Source organism: Vipera berus (assembly GCF_964194415.1).
Source record: "Vipera berus genome assembly, chromosome: 17".
NCBI lineage: Eukaryota > Metazoa > Chordata > Lepidosauria > Squamata > Viperidae > Vipera > Vipera berus.
In genome coordinates, this window is record NC_138220.1 from 843,918 (window position 1) to 866,908 (window position 22,991).

General features: G+C 47.1%; 1 protein-coding gene across 5 annotated transcripts in view; it reads left to right on the plus strand.

Moving 5' to 3' along the window:
- The window catches only part of CAMTA1 (calmodulin binding transcription activator 1), a 188,340-nt gene that overhangs the window by 7,350 nt on the left and 157,999 nt on the right, over positions 1 to 22,991 (plus strand). Inside the window, exon 2 of one of the 5 annotated variants that reach the window (XM_081341386.1) lies at positions 4,570 to 4,653. The exons of the other annotated variants lie outside the window; for them this stretch is intronic. The gene's annotated coding sequence lies outside the window, so the exon portion shown is untranslated. The remainder of the gene's footprint in view (positions 1 to 4,569; positions 4,654 to 22,991) is intronic. 5 annotated transcript variants of the gene reach the window in all.

Sequence of the window (22,991 nt, forward strand, 5' to 3'; positions counted from 1 at the left end):
GTTTTTTTACATCAGTAACAGGGCAAACGTAGGCCAAAGGTGGTCCTTGACTTACAGCCATTGTTTAGCGGCCATTCGAATTTTGCAACAGCACTGGAGAAGTGACTTGTGACCATTCTCGCACTTACGACCGCCACAGCATCCCTCCAGTCCTGCGCTCAAAATTTGGCTGCTTGGTAGCCGGGATGTATTTAGGATGGTTGCAGCATTTTGGGGGGACACCTGTGGGCCATTTGCCATCTTCCCAGCTGGCTTGGGGAAGCCAGGTCCATTTAATGACCCCCTGATTTGCTTAACAACCTCAGTGACTCACTTAACAACTAGGGCAAAAAAAAAAGATTGGCTGCGACTCGCTCAGTGCCTTGCCTAGAGATGGGAATTCTGTCCCAACTGTGGCAATAAGCCATGGCTGACCAAGAGATCCATGTCTGTTTGAGGCTGTTCCCTGTGCCTGCTGATGAACGTGGCTGTCTTCCCCGAAGCTATTTATAGATGATGGCTTGATTATTCACATTCCATTTGTAAGAGCATCATCTAAAAGCCACTGCCTTCCTCCTCTTGAGCCAAGCCCAATTAATATACATCGCTGAGACGGTTTTGTCTTCCAGTAGCCATCCTCTTTCTTCAAATATTGATAAGCCGCCTTTTAAGGCCAGTGCCTCCTAGGGCGGCGTCTTCCCTGTGTTGAACCACAATTGCCAGTTGAAAGATGGCTTCAGAAACAATATATTTATAAACAAACAGGAAAAAGCAGTAGCATGCAATCATACAGAGAAAACTAAAGCTAAAGTAAAAAGCATGCCGGCGGGCACGAAATAATTTAAAACCAGCAGAGCCACAAGACTGTAAAAATAACATCTAAACAAGTGAAATCAATAGGATTACAGAACTTGGCTAGCAAAATCCAATCTGAAAGCGTTGCAGAAGAGAACATGGTAATGCGATCATAATTAATGTCAAAAGCCGCAGCTCGCATGTAGAACGACTCTACGTTTTCAGCGCAGGTTTACAAACACGGTTCTTCCGTCCCTCCTTTCCTGTAAAGCTGAATATTCTGCGTTTGTCCTGCCTAATTGCAGGCCTCACTTGCTTTCCGCTGCACTCGCCTTGTTCTCACAGCAAAGCTTGCCTAAGCGTGATGTGACGGGGTCCTTTGTTTTTCCAGCCAGCTTGTCAGAAGGCCCAACGCTGGTTTGGGCTGAGAGGAATGGCTTGCCCAAGGTCGTACGGTTGGCTTCCATACCTAAAGGAAGATTAGAACTCGGGTCCCCCACTGCTGGTCCAGAGCCTTCCCATCTACACCGTGCTGGCTCTTCTGAATATTATATACCGAACAATCTAGGATGATCAGTCTCATAGTGAGGAGAACCGTGTCACACTTGGTACGGCCACATTCAGAGTTTTGCCAAAGTACGGGTAATCCTTGACTTGCAAGAGTTCATTTAGCGACCGTTGTTACAACAGCGCTGAAAAAAGTCACGATTGCTTTTCAGAGTTTGGGCCACTGCAGCATCCCCATGGTCAAAATTCAGACGCTTGGCAGCTGACCGACGACGGTCGCCGCGTCCCCTTGGGGGTCACGTGGATCCCCGCTGGTGACTTTCTGACAAGCCGAGTCCTTGGGGAAGCCGGGTTCATTTAACAACCGGATTCCTAACTTATCAGCTGCAGTGATTCACTTAACAACTGTGGCAAGAAAGGTCCTGAAACGGGGCGAAACCCACATCGGTGCCTCGCCTTGCAGCAGAAGCTTTGGGCTCCGTTGTGGTCTTAAGCCGAGCACCCGTCTGTGGATGTAAACGTGTAAAAATCATCTAAAACGTGCCGTGAAATACAAGTGCAAATCTTTGAAAATGCCTCACATAAAAAACTACCTGTGTCTCTTTCCTTCCACAGTGGAGGTTTAAGGTACATTGAGGCAGATCCCAGTTGAGCACAGAAGCTGCCTTAGATAGATAGGTAAATGATAGATAATGAGAGAGATGAGAGAGGGATGGATAGATAGAGGGAGAAAGAGGGAGAGAGAGCCGTCTCCGATGGGGCGTTTAATGCTTCCCCCCGCCTCCACCTGCCCGGCCAAGGTGACACAGCCTGTGGTCTGAAGCCGGCCTGACCTTGCTCTTCCCGGCTCCCCTTTTTCGGAGCGCAGAACAATACAAACAGCAGCGGCTCTTGAAAGATTGCGGGCCGCTCACCCTGACAGCAATGGGGTATCGATTCTTCCTTTCTGTAACGTTTAAAATGGCTCGCCTGCCTCTCAGCGTGGATGCACACGACAGCTGCAATATGAGATGAGGGGTTTTTTTTTTGTTTTTTTTCCCTCGCAGAAATGAGAGGATGGAGGGTTTAAATTCCTCTTCCGGGGGTGGGGGGCTTGTCAGAAAGGGGAGGGGGGAAGCCTGCCATCCCCCTCCTGCCCGCCCCTCTAGAGAGCAGAGGGGCATTTCCAAGAAATTAGCCCATTTTCTTTCCGGTGGGTTTGGGGTGGGGAGCGGGGAGCGGCGCTGCAAAGCGACCTGCCTTGAATCTGATTGAAGGGCTGTGGGTGGCCGTGGGACCCTTTGAAAGACGCGACTCGGATGGAGAGAATGCGAAATAAGAGCACCGGGATTTTTTAATTTTGTTTTTATTTTGTTTTTAAAAAAGAGAGCCGATCTAGTAATTGCCACAAGAAACGTAAAAGCATAGTAACGATGGCTAATAATCCATCCGTGATTAGAACGGGGGTGGGCTTTTCCTCCTTGCATCAATGACCTCTCCTTGCAAGGCGCAGCCCTAAAAGACGGTTTTATAAAGCAGATCAAGGCGGGGGGGGGACGTAGGGCTGCAGGGGTAAGGGAATTCGTGATGGTTTGGAGATGGTACGTGCCCCTCATTAAAGGCAGAATTTCAATTTGTGCAGCTGCCCACTTGAAACAGGATCCAGAAAAGGAGAGAGGAGACGTGGTGGGGGGGGCCCTCTTGCCCATGCGTTTATGTGTGTGTGTGTGGGGGGGGTGTGGTTTCTAAAAAGTGGGATTTCTAAAACGTCTAAATCAAATGCTCTCGTACTTGCTTTGATGTCCATCACCTGACTGGCAAGCTGTCAACCCGGTGGGCAGAGCCTTCACGGAATCGGAGCCGGAAGGAACCTCAGAGGCCATCTAGTCCAACCCCTTTGCCCGGGACAGGGTCCACTGCAGCATCAGGGACCGCCCAGCTTCCCCACTGAGCTTGCCGGGTGGAAAGTCACAAAAAGGGACCCCGTGACCCCAGGACATTGCGACCGTCGTAAATGTGAACCAGCTGCCAAGGGTCTGAACCCAACCGTGGTTTATCATCTCGGTTTAGCTGCTTTTCTTCCTCTCCTCCAGTCTGAGAAACGAGTCGCGAGGCTTGGCTTTTCTGGAACAGAGACGGCAGCAAGTTGGGGGAAGAGCGAGCGAAGGAAGGCCTTCCCAGTCTCCTCCTCCTCCTCCTGTGAGACGCACAACCAGCTCCGCTTAGGTTTTCAATCACTTAAGATCCTTTAATAGTGATCACAATTTTTAAAGACCATTTTATTGTAGAGTTAAATTGGTGCTTAAGCGCTAATTTATAATTTATGTTGGCATTGATAACGTCGGCTGTATTGAAAGCAGACGGATCAAATAACCGCTGGATACTCAATTTCTTTTTAAAGGGGGAAAAAAACTGCTCCGCCGGGGCTGAATTTGCACCGGGGCGTTAGGCCACAACCTAGTTAGTTTACTTCTGGCTTGTTTTGTGGACTTGAATGACTTGTGTATCGTTGTTTATGAAACAAAGACAAATTGCTCAACATTTGTGAGGGTTGGGCCCAAATTCTAAACACAGGCAGTCCTTGACTTACAACAGTTCATTTAGGGACCGATCAAAGTTACAACGGCACTTAAAAATGCGATTTAACGACCATTCTTCACTCTTACGACCGTTGCAGCATTCCCCGCAGTCACGGGATCAAAATTCAGACACTTGGCAACTGACTCATATTTACGACGGTCGCAGTATCCGGGGTCCCGTGATCCCCCTTTTGCGACCGTCTGACCAGCAAAGTCAATGGGGTTCACTTAACAACCGGGTGACTTAACCACTGCGGTGATTCCCTTAGTGACTCTGCCAGGAAGGTCGTAAAATGGGGCAAAAATCACTTGACACGTGTCTCGCTTAGCAGCAGAAATTTGGGGCTCAGTTGTGGTCCCAAATTGAGGACTTTACCTGTACATGATTTACCAGTGTTTATTTTGCAGCACGGTTAAAGTGAAAAATTTAATTTTAAAAATGGAGTATTTTGAGTCATGTTCCAGTCGGACTGCATTGCATTATTATTATTATTATTATTTTTCCCAGAGTTTTAATTCAAAAGAAAGCAAAATCATTTTCTGTATATTTTTCTCATCGTTTCCCCCATTAGCTTTCCTACATTATTTTTTTCTTAAGTTGCTGATTATTGAAGTGGAAGGTGATTGAATATGCTGATATCTGTTAATTTATTGCATTGTGTTAGATTCATTTTTCAGTAAATTTGAATCTGTGCAATTTGCTTAGTTTTTTTACTCCTTTGTTTTGCAGAGATCTTGATGCAGCCGCCATTTTGGATTTCTTTTTAATAATGTGTGACCCTTCACCTTTGACCCCCTGACCTGCATTATCTTGGTAACCATTTCATTTTTAATTTAATTTTCATTTTTTTTTTAATTTATTTTGGTGTGTAAGCTTGTAACATTTCACCTTCTTAAATTGTAACATTCTTTGACTTCCCTAAATAGAAAAATACTCGTTTGCCTGTAAATGTTGTATATTGTTAGTCTCATTTTTTTTTAATTAAGATTCATTTCGGTTTTAAAAATATAAAAGTTCTCATTGTTTTTCTTTTGATGTTTAACAATGTGCCAGTTTTTATCTGTTCTGTTATTTTTTTTTCTAGCCATGTTGTTTTCAAAACATTTATAAACTGTCACTTTGTTAAAAGAGTGCAACCTTTATACTTAAATAACCTTTATTTTCTTTTTTTCTTTTTTAACCCTTACCCCAGTTATGTTTTAGCAGTGGTTGTTGTTGTTGTTAGCTGCGAAGTCGTGTCCGACCCATCGCGACCCTATGGACAACATTCCTCCAGGCCTTCCTGTCTTCTACCATCTTCTGGAGTCCATTTAAGCTCACACCTACTGCTTCAGTGACTCCATCCAGCCACCTCATTCTCTGTCGTCCCCTTCTTCTATTGCCCTCGATCTTTCCCAGCATTAGGCTCTTCTCCAGTGAGTCCTTCCTTCTCATTAGGTGGCCAAAGTATTTGAGTTTTAGCTTCATGATCTGGCCTTCTAAAGAGCAGTCAGGATTGATCTCCTCTAGGACTGACCGGTTTGATCGCCTTGCAGTCCAAGGGACTCGCAGGAGTCTTCTCCAGCACCATAGTTCAAAGGCCTCAATTCTTTGGCGCTCAGCCTTTCTTATGGTCCAACTTTCACTGCCATACATTGCAACTGGGAAGACCATAGGTAGCTGAGCCAAAAACAGCCAACCAGGTCTGTGTTTTGACACATAACTTCTACTTCCAGTAGCTTCGCTTTTGATGTCACGCTCCTATGCAAGTTGAATTTCAGTAAAATATTGTGTGGGAACGTGCCCTTCCTTTAATTAGTCTCCCCTTTTATTGGACCTTCTCGAAAAATAGTGAATTCCAGATACAGAAAAATAAATAAATCCATCCTTGTTTAATAGAATGCCGCTAGTCCACAATGGAGCCCGACATTTTTGCTGCTAAGTGAAACACTCGTTAAGTGACTTTTCACAACCTCCTTTTGGCCACCCTTGTAAAGCAAACCATGGCAGTTCTTAAGTTAGGAGCCCGCTTGTTAAGTGAACGTCTCTCTCTCCCTCACTGACTTTGCTTGTCAGAGGGTCTTCAATGGGGATCACCGCGACCCTCACAAATATGAGTCAGCTGCCAAGCGTCAGAATTTTGACCCCCTGGCCGTGGGGATGCCCTGACAGTCGTAAGGGTGAAAAACCGGTCCTTAAGTCACCTTTTTTCCAGTGCCCTTGAAACTTTGGCCACTGAAATGATCCATTGTAAATCGAGGACTAAGCTATATTTAAGGCAGTAAAAACACGCGCGCGCACACACACACACACACACACACACACACAGAGCGTCTTCCATCTTGCCAAACTCTGAATTCCCCGCTTCCCACAGGTCTTTTGAAATACATCAGTGCTTCCTCCTGGAAAAAGGGGGTTACTTTCCACCCACCCACCCCCAACCTTGCGGAGAACTGCAGCGAGCTGCCAAAATTGGGGACGAAGCAATCTGTCCTCCACCCATGCCTTCTTCCTTGGCAGGAAGGGAACAGCCTCCGGGCCAAAGAGAGGGCCTTCCTGTCGGCTCAACCCAGGCCGTGTGGCACAGCCGTGCCCTACTTTCCTGATGTGCCACGCACACACACACACACACACACACACACACACACACACACACGTACGTTCAGGCTCTCGAGCGAAGCCGGTATCAAAAGCTTTGGGATGGCTTCGAGGCAGAACATTGAGGTTTGAGCAAAATGAATTTTGTATACAGGGAGTCCTCAAGTTACGGCCACAATTGAACCACCCCCCCCCCTCCAATTTTTTCTTGCTAAGCGAGACAGTTGTCAAGGGAACAATTCGGAGATGGGACAGCCCCTTGTCTGGAATGGCCTAGGTGGGATCTCCTGCTCGAGCAGGGGGTTGGACTAGAGGACCTCCAAGGTCCCTTCCAACCCTCTTGTTTGGTTATTACTAAGTTGCCAAAGTTGAGGAAACAACACTAAGCAATAGAAACAATAAATCTCATTGTGGGTTTTTTTTTTGTGAAGTTGAGAGCTAAACAGCCCGTTGTGGTTTTTGTTTTTTTTTAAATTCGCAGCCTGGGGGGACACCCTTGTGTTTTAGGATCCCTGACTGATTCTTTACCCGTTTGCGAAGCTGCCGCGTTTTGAGGAAAAAGCCGCTGACGCTTCCAAAAGTGTCCGCTAAGTGAGGACTGCGGCTGTGACTTTAATAGAAAGCCTAATTTTGCCTTAACAAATTATCTGGCCGAATCTCTGCCGAACACAGCCCGGTGGAGCACAGATTATTTTTTAAGTGCCTCATTATTTTATCCTCTAACATTTAATATCAAAGTTATAATTGCACACAGCTGAAGCTGCTAAATGAATGCTGAAATCAACTTCCATCCTTTGGAGCTGCTGTTGATGGCTTTTTTGTTTTGCTTTGTTTTGTGTGTGTGTGTGTGTGAGAGAGAGAGAGAGGGGGGGGTTGATTATGATCCTAAATGACAGTTTGGGTTGAATGCTTGAGTTTTTGGAAGTTCTTGGAAGGAGAAGAGTTTCATCATGCTGAGATTTAAATAGAAAATAAGACAAGATGTTGCTGAAAATTTCTGGCCCCTCTTGAGAAGCTCAGGAGCGTTTCCTACCTAGTTATTCTCAGTTTCTGAAAATGATCAAATATTTGACCAGTTCAAGGGCTACCTGTATTACCCCTGGTGGCATTTTGAAGTCAATCTTCAGAGTTTTCTTGGTCTCTAACCTGAATTCTCTCCTTTTTCTCTCCCTTCACTTAACCCCTGATTTGTCTGTTTTGGTTCAGGAGCACAGAATCGGTGTTAAAAATGTTAGAAAATTCCAAACTTTGTAAATAAGCTCGTTGTAGTGTAATATTAAAAACTTAACTTACAAACTCAATATTGTGAAGTTTTTCAACTTAAATTTAACTTTTAACTTAAAAAAAACCCTCATTATTATTAATGTAATAATATCCATATTAAAAACTGGCTGTTAAAGGGAGTGTAACTCTTATAAGTACAGTCCCTTAATAAACAGGACTGAAATACTTTAAAAGCCGGATCCGGAAATGATCGGCTCAGTTGTTAAACCGATACTTGATAAATTCCACAAATTCAACTTCCAAAGAGCCAACCAACCCTTCCTATTAACCTGCTTAGAAGCTTCAAGACTTTGAAAATTTCTTTGGAATATTTGCATTTCATTTGCCATTACTTGAGACGCTTCAGATTGGCTACTGCTTTTACTACTAATAAGTGGACGGGAGCTGGTTTTTGTTCCTTTCCCAGCCTTTGTCAAACACCTGAGGCTTTCAAGGTAGAAATTAGTGGGTTTTTTTTTTAACATTTAAAACCCCCTCGGTGTTACGTCAGTGATGGTAAAAGCGCCTGGCTAAGCGTGATTCTGAGCAGCCTGGCCCTTAAAGAGTTACACACAACAGCAGCCAGGAAGCTTCGGTGGTGGAGCCTTTTAAAAAGTGTTTTTTCTTTCTTTTTCTAAGTTGTTGCTAACAGGACAGCATTAAAAGCTTTCCTGTAAAAAACAAACGCAGATTGTCTCTAAGTCTCATCCATCCATCCTTCAAATAACTGTGTGGGAAGGCGAGCGAAATCAATAATGGAAGGCGGTAAAAGTAGATCTTTTTTTCTTCTCCCCAGCTAAGAATTCTTTGAAAGTTTGCAGCAGAGTTTTGAGTCTTTCCAAACACTTGGAAGCAGCCGGGCCGTCCGTTTTGGTAGATGATGGGATCTTCGACCCATTCTTAGCCGCAATAAGCCCATGCATGTTTGTAGACAACTGAGAAGCACAATGTTGTGCTGAAGGCTTTGAAAAGGTGCGTGGCTACTGAATCACACACACAAAGTGGTAATTAATACCAGCCTATCCCCCCACCCTTTGCATAACTTTAGAATGGAATGGAAATATAGAATAGAAATGCAGAATGAAATACGAAATAGAACCCAAATATAGAAATGCAGAATAGAATAGAATAGAATAGAATTAGAGGAAGAAGTAGAACTAGAAGTAAATAGAAATAGAAATAGAATTGGAAGGGACCTTGGAGGTCTTCTAGTCCAGCCCCCTGCTCAGGCAGGAAACCCTATACCATTTCAGATAAGATATACCCCTAACCCTAACCATTTCAGACAAGATTGGACAATCCTTTGTCTGAAATGATATAGGGGTTCCTGCTTGGGCAGGGGGTTGGACTAGAAGACCTCCAAGGTCCCTTCCGACCCTGTTATTCTGTCTGTATTCCCCCACTCCCCAAATCTTCACTGCAACTGGTACAGTCAGGGCAAGTCATCTCTTTGCTAGCTCTGACCATTTGTGGCTGCTAGATATATAATGAGCTGCTGTCCCTGGGAGCTGGTGGCAAAATTGGGAAGAGAGCTTGGGAGTTGTGGGTTTGTGTCGCATGCCAAGTCACAGCACGATCGTTCTCGTTTGCACCAAAAAGGACCCGGTGAGTCCATAGCTGTAAGGTTGAAAATGTCATAAGAGCGAGATTCATTCGGCTAATAAACCCAGAGCATTTGCCTCGAGTATCAATATGAAGGAAACCAACCCCCCCCCCCCAATTTTCTTTACTAATGCAGCATTAAAATAGGGGGTAGCCTAAACGAGAGAGCATTTTGAAGGCAGCCCTTAGGAGATAACTAATGGTCAGCGGGAGCTGTGCTCCATGCATCCTCTGGGCAGCCGGACAAGTGGTTTGGGCTACTTGCAGTTGGTGCAACACAAGCATTTTGAGAGCACCTTCTGCCCGTTGCAGTGGGTCAGTTTATCCATCCATCCATCTGGCATCCTATCTCTATATCTGTCCATCCATCTATCCATCCATCTATCTATCATCTGTGTACACACATACACACACATACATACGTAGACATCTCTTTAGCCAGCATGCTTAAGTCAGTTTGCACTTCATGATGGCTTGCAATGCTAAGAAACTTACTTTTAAAACCCAACGAAACAAGAACTGGCGTTCCTTCCTCTCTAATATTATATAATGAGGATGTAGGATGGCTGTGTAGGAGACGGGAGCAATTTCTCTCAGCGTAGGATCCAGTTGAGCTGATGGAGGGAAATTCACGCTGCCTTAATTTCCCCTTTGGGGCCCTTGTAGGTTGTGCGTTGTTTTGTCAAGATGCCTCGCTAACAGAAGGCGAGCACCACCAGCGTGCTTTGCATTTTGTACGCCTTTTTTGGGGTGTGTGTGTGAAGTGCTTAGCCAAATCCAGCCTTTCGGGGGCTCTCGGCCTCAACATTGGTGTTCTGGAGGGTGTAGGACCCCCGTTGGTGTGATTGATGCCGATCAGATCGTGTCAATTCATATTGGAGAACATGGAGGTGGAAGAGGTTTAATTAATTAATTTAGCATACAGCACACCACACATGGACTAGTAATATAAATTAACATTTCAACTAGATTGGTGGAACCCAATAAAATATCAACATTAAAAAAGATCTGTGTTCAAACGTCCAGGCTATGTTGAAGCTCAGCACTGTTTATATTTTTTTTACAAAAAATCAAGATACTGGACCGGTATATGCCCTCAGCTTTTATCACGATGCAGTCTGCGGTTTGAGACGTGGGACCCCACAGTCACACTGAGGGGAGGATAACAAAGACCTGGCAGACGCCACGGGAAGACGAATCCCATTCCAGGATTGTCCGTTGTATGAGGTAATACGAGAAGGAATGGCAGAACCTGGGCAAGGCGGAGTCAAAAGAGGAACCAGCCTAGTATCCCACGGTTGCCACAAAGGAACTCAGTCCAGCCTCCCTTGAGTGTCACTGACCTTAATGCTCACCAGGTGCTGAAAATAGAAAAACAGAGAGACTGTTTTGCGTGAAAGGAAAAATTTGAATTTCCAGATTGAAAAGATCTCCAGTCTCTGTGAGGATGGATGCTGGTTAGGATGGAAACCTGAGTTAGTTCTAGCTCTGAGTAAGGGACTTTTATCTGCTCGTGTGGGCAAAACCTGTTGTCTAAATTGTCCTGTATTAACGAGAAGTAGAAATTCCAGAGAAGCGTGGGAGGAAATAAATTGGTTTAAACCTACTTACTTCTTGTAAGCAAGGGGACGTGCGAGTTCCTTGTCCTTGAAGACAAAAATTGCTGTATAAAATGCTAAAATATTATTATTATAATACATTGCACAAATCAATTGATACGCCAGCGTTTCTGGAAATCTACCGTGTCAAGGACCAGATAAATTACCGTCCAATCTAAAGCACAATCAATAATTCAGACCCGAGATTTATTGGGCTTCAGTTAAAAAATGATCTGAAAACTTGCAGATAAAGTATAGATCTATTGAACTTTTGAACTACTCTACTGTGAGGCTTCTTATCTTGCAAAATGCTAGGGGCAGGATAAATAATGGCACTGCTGTTATTCAGTGAACCTTTTAATATTTAATAATTTGATAATTACAGACTTTTAAAGCCTCTTTTTAGGGTCCCAAACCTCTGCTGTGGAAATTGTGGGTGCTCCATCAAGAGAAGAGAAGGAAGGAAAGGAGGGAGGGAGAAAGGAAAAGAGGGAGGGAGGGAGGAAATAAATAAGAAAGGAAGGAAAATGGAGGAAGACCTCTGCTGGAGGTCTTCCAGAAGAAACTCGACAGCCACTTGTCCAGAATAGTAAAGGTCTCTGGCTTGGGCAGGGGGTTGGACTAGAAGACCTCCAAGGTCCCCTCTAGCCCAGTGATTCCATGTTGAATCCGAAAATGAATTTACTGCATTTGTGTCCTTGTGTCAGAGATGAGGCAGTGGGCAATTCTGCGGAGAGCATCCCAGCCCCTTCCCCAATATCTGACATTCTGACATCTGATGGCCTCAGCCGTTCAAGAGGGAATCGAGTTTCCCTTTGGGGGGTTCCCAAATCCTCCGGGATTTAGCATCCGAAGCAGCTGCCCTTGCTGGGCGTTAGGCTTGGCTGGATCCCAGGATCTCCGATCGAGGCGAAGGGAAGGGGCCGAGAAAGCCGAAATCAGCAGTTTTATTTTTAAACCAGAGTTACCTGTCAGAGCCCCTAACAAATGGGCTGGCCTTTCTCTTCCTTCCTTTGTGTTTTCGTAATTGAATCATAAACTTGGGAGTTGGGAATGTCACTGTATTAAATGAAGTTTTTATTTCTCCCCCCACCCTCCTTTTGGGTTGGGGGGGAGGAAAATAAGATCAACTGTTTTTTAGTTCAATACTCCCTTCTCTGCTGAAGCAGAATCTCTAAAGCTTGGGGGGGGTTGAAGAAAAAAAAGGGGGGGGTCTCTTCCTGCTCTTGGCTCTCTGTGCAGGAAGTCCTCGATTTAACGACCGTTTGTTTAGCGACCGTTGCACTGCAGAATGTGCCTGGCTGAGGAATTCTGGGAGTTGAAGTCCACAAGTCATAAAAGGGCCAGGTTCGAAGGCCCCTGCATTGAGGGAACGCCGTTTAGGTGATCTTGGAGGGGGCTGTTGCTTGTTCTTCTCCAGCTTCTGTGGGCAGCTGGAGGTGCTGTGTGGGAATCCTGCTGCGCTCAGCCTTCTTAAAAATAGCCCTGCTCTGGAAGTCAGTGGCAGGAATGGCTCCGTCCATTTCAATTTAATTAGAAGGCGCCCGATCAAAGGATCCCATAGCCCAGCCAATCACAGCGGCCGGGAGGGAGATCAATGGAGAGGCAGCGCGCTTCGCATCAGAGCCTGGAGGAAGGGCTCCTCTTTCCCCCCCCTCTTCCTCCTCCTCCCTCCCTCCCTCCCTCCCTCACTTCCTCCTCCTCTTCCCCCTCCTTCCTGTTTCTTCCCCCTCTTCCTCCTCCTCCCTGTTCCCCCCCCCTTCTGGCTGCCTGTCAGCTTGAGAAATGGCTTTAATAAGAAGCAAAGGACCCCCCCCAAACCTCTTATCTTGTTCCTCCCTTCTTCTCTCCCCTCCTCTCCTCCTTTTTCTCTCTCCCCCTCTCCTGGCCTTGTGGCGCCTGTCGGGACCGCTTGCTTTTCCCTTGAAATCCAGACTCTTTGCCTGGCAAAGGATTCAAAGTCTCACCTTTTAACAGGTAAACCTCCTGACTTAACAGCCGTCTCCCTGTCTTCTCCCTCCCCCCCCTCTCTCTCTCTCTTCTCCATCTCTTCCCCCCCCATCTCTGAAAAAGACATTTTTGGGCTTCTTGCTTCGCTGGCTGAAGGCTTCATTTGGGTGGAGGTCAAAAGAAGTCACCCGCTGGAAAGGTTAGGCTGCAAATGTCACCGTCTTTGCAGAAATGTGACTTTTTATCTGCCTCGCAGTGGCCAGTTGGACCGTGAAGGTCTTGGTGAAAAAAAAAAGGGGGGGGGGAGAAACCACAGTGACTTTGAGGACAGCAGAATTTGGGGGGGGGTGTTCATTGCTCTGAAATTGGAATTGTGGGTCAAAATTTCGTTGATTCCTACATATAAGGTGGTCCCTGATTTACAACAGCTTGTTCAGAGTTATAACGGCGTTGAAAAAAGGGACTTAGGGCCGTTTTTCAGACAAGGTTGCAGCATCCCCATGGTCTCGTGATCAGAACTGATACGCTCAGCAACTGACTCATATTTACGACGGTCGCAGCGTGCTAAGATCACGCCATCCCCTTTTGCGACCGTCAGACAAGCAAAGGCAATGGGGAAGCTGGATTCACTTGACAACCGTGGCCAGGAAAAGTTGTTCAATGGTGGAAAACTCACTTCAGAAGTGACTTGTTTAGCAATGGAAATTGGGGGCACCAGGCCATTTGTCTGAGATGGCCTCGTGTCTCCTGCTTGAGGAAGGGGTTGAGCTAGAAGACCTCAAAGGCCCCTTCCAAGCTTAGGTTTCTATGACTCTGAATAGTTAGATGCACGACAGACAGAAGGCTGATTGGTTGGTTGGTTGGATGGATGGATGGAAGGAAGGAAGGGTCAAAGGGAGAGAAGGAAGGAGCAGAGGGAGCAAAGGAAGGAAGGAATAGCCGCCTTTGGAAGTTGTGGCTGCTCCGTCATTGCATCTCTCTCTCCCTCTCTTTTTAGTAGCTTTGCAGAAATAGCATATGGTAAGACAGGGTGTAATGTCTGTGTGGGGATAAAAAAAGAAAACCTCGCCAAAAATATACTTGCAAAGATCGGGGAGGGGTGTGGGGGAGACCGGGATTGGGGTGGGCGAAGAGCCCCCCCACCCCACCCCCTGCCTAAATATAGGAAGCGCTTCACAAGGAAAGGAAAAAAATTAAAATTCCAGCTCCTGTTTTCGAGACTGAAATGGGCTGGTACTTTCAAGGGGTCACAATGGTGTTAAAGAAGAAAAACGGGCCACCGGTAGTTCTCAAGTTACAACAGTTCATTTAGCGACCATTGAAAAAAAGAGACCGATGGCTGTTTTGTTTTTTCCACACTTATGACCGTCGCAGCATTTCCCCCCCCCCCCCGCGGTCGCTTAATCAAAACTCAGACGCTTGGCAACTGACTCGTATTTATGACGGTCGCAGTCTCCCGAGGGTCGCCTGATCCCCTTTTGCGACCTTCCGACAAGCAGAGTCAATGGGGGAACCCGGATTCGCTTAACGACCCTGTGACTAACTTAACCCCAGCGATTCACTTAACAGCTGTGGGAAGAAAGGTCGTAAAATGGGGGCAAAATTCACCTGGCAACTGTGTCACTCCCAGCAGTTTCAGCTGGATTTGCTGGATAGCCAAGTGATTCATTTAACAACTGCAGTGATTAACTTAAGAACCGTGGCCAAAACGGTCGTAAAATTGGCCACCGTTCACTAAACCACCGCTTCATTTAGCAACAGAAATTTGTGGGTCGTAAGTAGAGGACTGCCTGTAAGACGGCTTTTCTTCTTCAGAAAGCTTTAGGGGGGCCGATAAAAAAATTATTTGATTAATTGCACCAACAGCCCGATCTTTTTCCCCACCTGCCGGCGGGCTTTTCGCTGTCAGGCTCTCAACGCTGGCAAAACGACACCTTTGATTCTTAGAAAGGTTTTACTGGCAATTTTGTACTTTTTTTCAGCTTGCCCAATCCAAGAATTGCTTTTTTCATTTCATGTGAGATTGAAAATCGTTTCTAGCCACTTGCTTAGATTAAACCTTTGCGAGCCATTACGCTGAGTTCACAAAGGAGAAGAAAAATGGCCAGGCGCTAACACAGTCGGAGTTGTGTTGAAAAGGCTTTCTGCGCTGTAGAAAGTGGAGCCGGTGGATCGGTCTCCTTCCAGAGGTTGTGGCTGCTGCTCCATCACTGGAGGCCTTCCAGAAGAGGCCGGACAGCCCTTTGTCCAGAACGGTCCAGGGTCTCCTGCTGGAGCAAGGGGCTGGACTGGATGACCTCCGAGGTCCCTCCCAACTCTTCTATTCTGGTAGACGTGTGGATTAATTGCAGACTGACATCTGCCAAAGCTTGGGAGAATCACGGTTTCCTCCAGTCACCAAAACGTTGCCAGGTACCCTTGTTCCCTCTTCTCTAGCCAGTATAAATTGTTGACACACACGTTTCTCAGCTGGGTTAGTGTGACCTTGACTGGGGCTCATCCTTAATTCCGCTTTCAGACCACCTCATAAACCCCATTCCCACCCACCCCCGGCCAAGGGTGCAGGAATCTTTCCCCCCCCCCAAAAAAAAACCCAGTGTGCAAAATTGATTTTATGGTTCTGACATAGATAAGATCAGACACCTGACAGACCAGAGCCACAGAAATTGGGGCGAAACTCATTTAACAAACTGCCTGGGAAATTTTCAGCTCCGTTTTGGCCGTAACCTGAGGACTGCCTGCATCCAGGAAGGAAGCCCCCCCACCCCCACCCCCCCAAGGTCCTTTTTGACCCACTGGATCTTGGAGCATCGTCTTTTTTCCCTTTATGATTGTTCCCCATCTCGGAAAATATGTCCCCAACCTGGGTGGGGGGGGGGAAGCGACAGGAGCTTGCTTCCTGCCTTTGCCCGGCTTTGAAATTTAAATTTTTACCTCCAGCTCAGCTTTCTGCTGTCGTTGCTTTCCTTGAAGTATTTATGAGCACAGTTATTTGAGGAAACCCTGACGCTATTATTAGCGATCAACTCAAACCGAGATCTTCCAAGGTGAAAGTCCTTTTTCGGTTGCTGCAGCCGCTTTCTTTTTTTCATTTTTTTTTCCTCTTAAAAAAAAAAGCTGCAGTTTCTAATTACTGGGCTGCTGCTGAAATGCAGCTGGGACGATTGCCAGGTTAATCGAATGCAATTCGAACTGCAAAAATGCAGCTTTTTTGGGGGGGGAAGAGCAGCTGCAAGAGAGGAGTGGGATCCTGGCATTGGCTATAAATATTTTTGCAAGGATTTGAAGAATGAACTCCCGTGTCTCACCTGGGGTGGATTGAGAAAAGCCGGCAGGTGACCAGGTCTTCTGTTGTTGTGTTTATTTTATTTATTTATTTATATATTTATTTACACACACACACACACACACACACACACACACACATATTTAAAAATCCATTTTCTTTGCAATTCTGGATGCAGGGGTGAAGCTGACTAGAGGGAAGGGAGTGAATGTGGATGGTTTGTTATCATCATTTTTGGTGTCATTTTTCTTTGGCACACAGGCCTTCCCCAGCCTATCCAGTACAGGTAGTCCCCGACTTACGACAGTTCATTTAGTGACCATTCAAAGTTACAACGGCACGGAAAAAGCGACTTAAGACCGTTTTTCACACTTAACGACCGTCCCAGCATCCCCAAGGTCAGGTGGTCAAAATTTGGATGCTTGGGCAACTGACTCATATTTATGACGGCCTCATTGTTCTGGGGCAGGGTGATCCCTTTTTGTGGCCTTCTGCCAAGCCAAGCCAAGGGGAAAGCTAGATTCACTTAAGGACCGTGTGACTAACTTAACAACGGTGGCAAGAAAGATCATCAAATGGGGGGCAAAACTCTCTTAAGAAGTGTCTCACTTAACAACAGGAATTTTGGGCCCAGCTGTCAAGGTAGTTCCTTGACGTTGATTCAGGTTAGATACTCCATGGAATGTCCTGATAATAAGAGCTGTTGACCGGTGGAACAGCCTGCCTCATGAATTGCACGGTTCCATTTTGCTGGAAGTCTTCCAAGGGACGTTGGTTGGACAGGCAATATAAGAATGTCTCAAGAAATCCTGCGTCGAGCAGGGGGCTGGACTAGAAGACCTCCCAGGTCCCTTCCAGCTGACTGTTCTTGGCGGCCTCTCACGGGCCCAAGGACCTTCCGTCGGCTCTCCATCCTCCCTCCGTCTCAGGGCCCAGACCGTCTCAGTTCCACCCGAAGATCCCGGCTGCCGGAAGGGAGAGCCGTGGCGACACAAAGGCAAGCTGGAATAAATCTTTATCGATTCCGGCGATGCGTTTTGCGAGGACGCCAAGGAGGGCACCGGGAAGAACAAAAGGAACTGGGGACGCAGCGCAAAGCTTGTCTGTGCAAAGCAATTCGGCCAGAGGGGGGGGTCCGATTTCCACCCCCTCCCTTCTTCTGCTTCCCCGCAAAATGTTTTATTTACCCGAGAAGTCAGACGGATCAGACAATTAACAAGAGCAAACGGCCTTCCCAATCTGCATTTGCTCAGCTGTTCCTTTTTTTCCGCCCTGGCGCAACGTTTCTTCCCTCACCCCCCTCCCAACACCCCCCCCCCCAATCTCCCACAAGTCAATTTTGCCCAGGAAGACCAGCTTCTCCTCCAGATAAGCACATTGGCGTTTTGGGGGCCGGGGGGGGGGAGAGAAATTAAAAAAAAAAAGAAAAAAAGGAGAACGCATGCCAACAGCTGCGGCGCCTGAAACGAGAACAGACAAGGATGTGGCCTGGAATGATAATTAAAGAGCTTTTTCCCCCCTCCCCTTCCCGGCGTGTTCCCCTTGCAGGTGCCAGCCTTGGGAGCCAGGGGTCTCGCGTCTGCTTGGCACCTGCATTTCGGGCGGGGGGGGGATGCTGGGGGTGGTGGTGGCAGCTGGAGGGCGATTTGCAGGCGGCAGCTGGACGGTGCCCTTGGGGTGGGGGGGGAAGAGAATCTCCTCTCCCCCAAGGCTTTGCAAGAGGATAGTTCCTCTCCAACTTGGCAGGTTTAAGTGGGGGGTGGGCTTCAAATTCCCCAGGGGTCCATGCCTCTTAAGGCAAATAACAGAATAGCAAAGTTGGAAGGGACCTTGGAGGTCGTCTAGTCCAACCCCTTGCTCAGTCAGGAAGGCCTAGACCAGGGGTCTTCAAACTCGGCCCTTTTATGACTCAGCTGCGTGCCCACGTCCCTTTTTTGGATTATGGACCCCCACCCCTTGTCTGGAGACTGAATGGGAAGATCAGGCAAAGAGCTGTTGTGCTCTTTCGCGGCCACTCAAAAATATTATAAATGTTGTTATTCCCCCAACGCTTAATTAATAGACGATCTGAAAAGCTCACCTCTCTTTCTATGTTTGTCTAAGCCTTTTGCCACCGAGAAGAGGATTATTTGAGACACTCGAGCTGCCTATATATTAGTTTTTTTCTGTTCAGCTTCCCTTAGATTTCTTCTGAAGTAAACTGGACCTCGGAGGTCTTCTAGCCCAACGCCCTGCTCAGGCTGGGGACTCTCTACCATTCTGGACAAATGGCGGTCCAGTCTCTCCTTAAAAGCCTCCAGTTTTCATCCACGTGCTCCAGAAATGAGTGACTAGACAACACAATTTATTCCAAGCATGGTGTGGTGGCTGCTTTGGGGCTGCCCAAATCTGGCCGCCTCTTTTAAGGGGCAAAGCAGGTCTTGGGACCCCCCCACCCCCACCGGAGAGGCCCTGAGCAGTCTCTGGACCCTCCAGCCCCCTCCTTTTATGACATGAAAAGTGAGCAAGTCTCCCTGTTAACACCGAGAAAGAGGAACAGCGTGCTGGTGCAGTGTGAAGGGGGAAACACCCCCAATTTTTTCTCCCTTGCAAATTTAAAACACTCCCTAATCTCCTTAGCACCCCTCCTCCTCCTCTGCCAGCAGAATAAATTATTAACCCTCTTTTTTTTTGGGGGGGGGGAAATCCAGAACGAGTCCTGCACGAAAGAGTTTTATAATTTTGCAGAACGGAGATTTTTGCAGGTTGCCCTTTTTTGGGGGGGGGGGGTGGGGGTGGGGGCTGTAGCAATTACAGGAAAGGAACCGGGGGGGGGGGCCTCGTAAAGACACAGGCAGGAAGGCAGGAGGGGGGTGGTGGCTGGGGGGGGGGAACAGCCTTGAAAGACTTTTCCAGGTCTTCTGCTGTGTAGTACAGCGGCGTCTCATGTTCCTACATCCGCAGTAGGGATTTTTTAACGCGTAAAGCTGAATTTTAATCGCCGCCTCAATTGACTATTAAACTACAGCACTGCACTGTAAAATCACAGTGGCTGAGTCCCGCAGCAGCCGTCTGCAGAATGACAAGAGGGGTGAGGGCTGCGGCTTTCGTCATCTGCCTTCGCACCCCCCACCAACCTAGCTTGTATTAGTGAAGCCGGCTGAGGGGACAGGCGGGAGGAGGAGGAGGAGGAGGAAGACTATGGGGTCCTTGATGCTCTCCGAGCCTGGTGGTTTCCTTGCAGACGTTTCATGACCCAACTGGGGAACATCATCAGTGCTAGGAGGGAGAGGGGTTTGCAGAGAAGACGAGGAGGATGAGCAGGAGAAGATCTGGTGGTCTTCTCTGCCCACCAGAGGTCAAGATAGCCCCCTGTTTCTTACGTTCTTGCTTCCAGAGGGGTCAACCTGTGCTCCAAAGGGCAAGACAAGAAACAATGGGTGGAAACTAACCCAAGGAGAGAAGCAACCTGGAATTAAGGAGAAACTTCCTGACAGTGAGGACAATTAACGTGGAACAACCTGCCTCCAGAAGTGGTGAATGCTCCATCACTGGAGGCTTTTAAGAAGAGATTGGACAACCATTTGTCTGAAATGGAGCAGGGGGTTGGACTAGAAGATCTCCAAGGTCCCTTCCACTGATTGATTGCTTGGTGATTGAAATGGTCTAGGGTCTCCTGCTTGAGCAGTGGGTTGGAGTAGAAGACCTCCAAGGTCCCTTTGAACTCTGTTCCTCTGTAGTCTTCAAATAATAGCTGTTGTGCCTTCTCTGGTGCGTTGGGAGAGAGGCTTTTCATGGTAGGGGTCGGCGAGCCTCGTGTCGTTATGGGGCTCGCTCAGGAGGTGGCAGCCTTGCCTAGGTGAAATCCTGTCTCCACCCTCGACTTCTCCGTCTCATCTTTCCTCCTCCTCACAGCAGTTATATTCCAATCCCCAAATTTAATTTCTTCTGACGGTTGGAATCCTCCAAGTTTGGTGTTTCTTGTCTTTGAGACTTTGGACTCAACACTTTGCAATTTCCAGATATTTTTCAAGGCACCTTGGAGTACTCAGGAGAGATTGTGATGTAGGGTGAGGCGTATGGAGGCTAAAACATACAAAGAACGGTTGCACGAATTGAGTACGTCTATTTTAATGAAAAGAAGGACTGGGGGGGTGACAGGATAGCAGTCTTCCAATATTTGGGGGGTTGCCCCCAAAGAAGAGGGGGGTGAACTTATTCTCCAACGCACCCGAAGGCAGGACGAGAAGCCACGGATGGAGACTAACCCAGGAGAGAAGCAACCTGGCACTAAGGAGGAACTTCCTGACACTTAAAACAATCAATCAGTGGAACAGCTTGCCACCAGAAGTTGTGGGTGCTCCAACACTGGAGGTTTTTAAGAAGAGGAAGATAGGGAAGGAAGGAAGGAAAAAAGGAAGGAAGGAAGGAAGGGACTGAGGGAGGGAGGAGAGGAAGAAGGAAGGGAAAGAGGAAGGAAGCAAGGAGGTTGGCATCACGTTACAATCTCCTCAGGCCCAGCCTTGTGGGAATTGCTCCTTTCCTCTCAAGGCGTTTTAAGGACCGTTTCCATGCACTTTGATCTATTGCGCTGGTTTATTTTGCCATTGCTTTTGATTTTCATTTAATGTGCTGGATGGCTTTATTCTGACTGCTGATTTTGTGCTGGTGTTATTAGGTGCTGCTTTTTGTAGCTGTGTTAGGATTGTGCACTTGGTTTTTTTTGGAAGATTCCTGCACCCTGCCCGGTGTGTGTGTGTGTGTGTGTGTGTGTGTGTGTGTGTGTGTGTGTTATCTGTTGGTCACAAAGCGGAATTAAGGATGAGCCCCAGTCAAGGTCACACTAACCCAGCTGAGAAACGTGTGTGTGAACAATTTATACTGGCTAGAGAAGAGGGAACAAGGGTAGCTGGCAACGTTTTGGTGCCTGGAGGAAACCGTGATTCTCCCAAGCTTTGGCAGATGTCAGTCTGCAATTAATCCACACGTCTACCAGAATAAAAGAGTTGGGAGGGACCTCGGAGGTCGTCCAGTCCAACCCCCTGCTCCAGCAGGAGACCCTGGACCATTTCAGACAAATGGCTATCTGGTCTCTTCTTGAAAACCCACAACTTCTGGTGGCAAGCAGTTCCACTGGTTAATTGTCCTCACTGTTAGGAAGCTTCTCTGTAATTCCAGGTTGGTTTTCTCCGTGATTTCCATTCGTTGCTTCTTCTTTTGCCTTCTGGTGCTTTGGAAAATAAGTTGAGCCCCTCCTCTTTTTTTGTGGCAGCCCCTCCAATACTGGAAGACTGCTATCATGTCAACTCTATTCCTTCTTTTCTCTAGACTAGCCAAACCCAAGTCCTGCAGCCGTTCTTCGTATGTTTTAGTCTCCAGGCCTTTGATCACCTTAGTTGCTCTTCTCTGGACCTTTTTCCAAAGTCTCCACATCTTTTTTTTTAGTGTGGTGACCAAAACTGGATATTTATAAAGCAAGATTTATAAGGATTTATAAAGCGGTACCAATACTTCACCTGCTTTTGATTCTATGCCTCTGTACCAACTCCGTGTGTGCATAAAATATACTCTCCTTCAGAGTCTTGGACGCTCAACCTGGTTGAGGCCAAATCTGAAGCTTCTCCTTCTCTGTCCTGCCCATAAATCCCCCTCTTCCTTGTCCGAATCAGAGACGGTCAGCCTTGTTTACGAGAACTCCCCGATTCATGGTTTGTTGCCCTGATCTTGGCTTGCATTGTATTTACCTCTTGTTTGTTTGTTTACCGTTGGCAGTTAACAACAGTAATTACAGTACAGTTGTGAGATGAAAACACGGCTAAATTATGACGAGCGCTTGTGTAACAATCTCTGAACGGGCTCCGAAGGCAACAGCTGTACAATTAGGCTATAAATTCTTTGAAATGAACTTGTCTCCGGCAGTGCTATCGGCGTGGCCATGTTTTCCCCAGAAGATAACTATGGTTTCCAGACTTCATTGGGTCATCCCGGGCAGCATCTGAGAAAGATGCTTGGTTAGAGAAGAAGGGGTGGACTTGTTCTCCAGAGCACCTGAGGGCAGGACGAGAAGCAACGGATGGAAACTAACCAAGGAGGGAAGCAACCTGGAGCTTCCTGACACTGAGGATAGTTAACCAGTGGAACAACCTGCCTCCAGAAGTTGTGAATGCTCCAACACTGGAGGCTTCTAAGAAGAGATTGGACAACCATTTGTTTGAAATGGAGTAGGGTCTCCTGCTTGAGCAGAGGGTTGGACTAGAAGACCTCCAAGGTCCCTTCCACTGATTGATTGATTGACTGATTGAAATGGAATAGGGTCTCCTGCCTGAGCAGGGGGTTGGACTAGAAGACCTCCAAGATCCCTTCCAGCTCTATTATTCTATGTTCTAGGTTCTTTGATCTTGTTGGTATGTTGACCCTTGAAAAGCATCCCCTAAACAAACAAAGATGTATGCTTGAGACATAAATTAGGCTTGACAAACTGCAGCTGCTGGATTCCCTTTGGCTTAAACGGGAACCACATTACAGCTTTGAAGAATGTATGAATGCAGGCATAAAATCGGAATTACCTAGGAAGGCCAGTGGGAATTCAGTGAGCATTAACTGGAAAACTCCAGCTCTTTACGCAGGGCTGTGTGCGAGACGTGTCTACAAACAGCAAAAACACACACACGCGCGCGCACACACACCACTCCACACTTCGTCAAGAGCAGAGTCCCCCTCTTTAGCACATCCCGCAAAAGACAACAGGCCCTCCTCCAAGGCCGGTTGGCGTTTGCAAGTCACAAAAATCCCAGCCGACAACCTTTCTCCTCCCTGCAATTCCCAGTCACTGACTTGAAGCCGAATAATGCTTGAATATCTTCCAGCGATTTATTTGCAAGCGGGTGTCAGACTAT